Genomic DNA, 2,791 nt, shown 5'->3' with positions numbered 1-2,791 from the left:
GCCACTGGGGTAGATGCCACCCCTGAAACTGGTCCTGGTGGAGAGATGTTAACCTTTCTATAGGATGGATAAGAAATCTAAAACCAGGTCTAAAGTTTAATGACAGAATCACACAGGAGTGGGGGTGGGGTAGGCAGTGGGCAGCCAGCCTCATCCACTCCCTCTCTACAGCTATGGAGGGAAGAATCACACTGGTGGTTCACAGCTTCTGATATATAAGTGGGAGGTCCTGAATATTGGCTGAAATACTAGACAGGAATTAAGGATGCAGTTTAGAAGCTCCGGATCCAGTGGAGGTCTTACAGAGCTTGGCAAACCAGTCACACAAAGGACAGAAACAATGTGGTCCGAATAGTTTAATCAAAGACTTTGTACTTGGTGGCAGATTTAAGCCTGGGATCAGAGAGACACTGGGATTAGCTTTCAGGTCTCCCTGGTTCCTATTCAGTGCTCTGCCAGGCAAGCTAGAAGAAAAAATGTGCCGCTCAGAAGTGGTGGGGTAACAGTCCTGAGAAAGACACTGGGGTCAGGATGGTGAGTAAGTAGCTTTATTTAAGGCTCACACCATCAGTGAGAGGAGACACCGGCCACAGAGGTTTAAAATGGATTCTTGAGGAAGGAGTAGAGAACAGGCATTACAATGGTTTGTATTCTCTCCAAAGTGTGACTCTATCCAACAACATCTTATATCCTAGTTGCATTTCTTAAGAAGAATTTAAATAAAACTACGTTTCTTTGAGGGGTGGGAACACTCATGAATAAAAAATGAGAGACATTGAATTAAGGGATTAGGGAAGCCCAATGAGCAATTATGAATTGATGAAGGTTGGAAAAGAAACAAAGTTGCAAGATCTCAGTATAGGTCCACGCAGATACATGACACTCGCATACCATAGTTACTAAATAGACCATCATATGCAGTTACAAATATCTTTCGACTAAAGGTCCCTCTAAATGGAAGATTTAAAAAATAATTTTTATAGCATTCTGTCCCAGCCTAGAAAATCTGCATGCCTTCCTTCAAATCAAAAAGAACTGGGCTGGCATGTTTAAGAATATGATGCTTCCACCAGATGTACATTTTCAAAAATGTAACCACTAGAGCTGTCATTGCTCCGGGAGGAATCTAATCCTTCAGGATGTCTTATCTTGTACCTCAGTCACTGGTTGGCAACAAGCCTGTGGGGCGGAAATTGGATAATTATCTAAGGTTCAGCTCAGTATTCAAGTCAAATCAACTAATGGAAGGCAGATGGCCAGGTTCCAACATTTCTAAAATGTATCAAAAATTATTCATTCAAGATTATTTGGCAAACAGATGGGTATATACTCTGAGGACCACTGAGTCTGAACCCTGTTGGATATCAGTCTCAACCAGTAAGTTCCCTTCTGTATCAACCGATCTGGAATATTCTGAACTAATGCAGCTGTACAATACAAAGGGCCGGTTATAGACACAGGGGCCTTGGTGAATGCAAAGACACTGGTAAGCACCCTTGGGGTTTCTAGAGAGCCTTCTGTGCAGGCCACAACAGTGTCTGAGGAGCCTAAGGACCTGACATTGATTGTGACAATGTTTCCAACACCATGTTTTTCTTTGTCTTTCGAAACAATGTGAGCTACCACCACCACGCGTATAAGCTGAACAATGTCACGTGCAATGCTTAAGGATTAGTCTCTACCGGACATAGAAAACTCAGACATGGGGGCTGGAGAGATGGTTCAGTGGTCAAGAAAACTTGCACCAGCAGAAGACTTGGGTTACCCATCACTCCAGTTCCAGGTCATCTAATGTCCTTTCCTGATCTCTGTGGGTACCAGGCATACATGTGGTTAAAACACTCATATATAAAATAAAATCCAACCAACCAATCAATCAATCAATCAATCAATCAAATACAAAAAAAAGAAACACCACCACCTAAGATCCCAAATGGTCTCTTGCTCAGGTTATAAACATTCAATTACTTCTACCCTTGACCCAAGAGCAGTCTTAATGCAAAAGATGCAAAATATTTCTATTAAAGACTTAAAAAAAAAATTAAAGCCAGTCTTACATGACCTAGATTGGCCTTGAACTCACGATCCTCCCGGGTCTCCCAATGGCTAGGACTCTAAATGTATGCCACCATGCCTGGTTTGCTGTTGTGTTTTGAGTAGACTGTACTGATTCTGTTTTGACTTCTCAGCTCCGTGCACCTGTTGTACATGTTTATCCTCTGAGCCAGACAGATGCCATCTTCTGGAGTTCACCTGGGTCTGTTGGTAAAAGGTCATTTCAGCTGGGCTCAAGGGGTAACCACCACCCACTTTCAGTAGCTGTATACAATTCTACCTAATTGGACATGCTGTATACAATTCTACCTAATTGGACATGCTGTATACAATTCTACCTAATTGGACATGCTGTATACAATTCTACCTAATTGGACATGGTCTGGGATTCTTGGGAGCGCCTAGAGTATTTCGGCTAGGGGGACTGAAGGAAGAGGCCTCCATCTACCTACCCAGCAGGCCTTCATGCATGGTGCGTGGAGACCTTCCCGGGCTCCTTCCTGTGACTCTCTCTCGTGACTAACCCTCAGAGAAGTTGGTCAACTTTGGTGGGATGGAACTCTGAGACCTATGGAGAAGAGGCGAGAGATGTCTGGCTCCCCTCAATGCCCCCCACCCCCGCCCCATGACACTCTCCTGATAACATCTTTCGTGGAGCCACCATTTTTGTATTCTTTCTCCATCCTCAGTCAAGCAGCTGGTTTTTTTTTTTTTTTTTTTTTTTTTTTTGGTTTTT

This window comes from Mus pahari, chromosome 6 (assembly GCF_900095145.1).
Source record: "Mus pahari chromosome 6, PAHARI_EIJ_v1.1, whole genome shotgun sequence".
Classification (NCBI taxonomy): domain Eukaryota; kingdom Metazoa; phylum Chordata; class Mammalia; order Rodentia; family Muridae; genus Mus; species Mus pahari.
The sequence above is the reverse complement of the archived record's forward strand: the minus strand, read 5'-3'. Positions refer to the sequence as shown.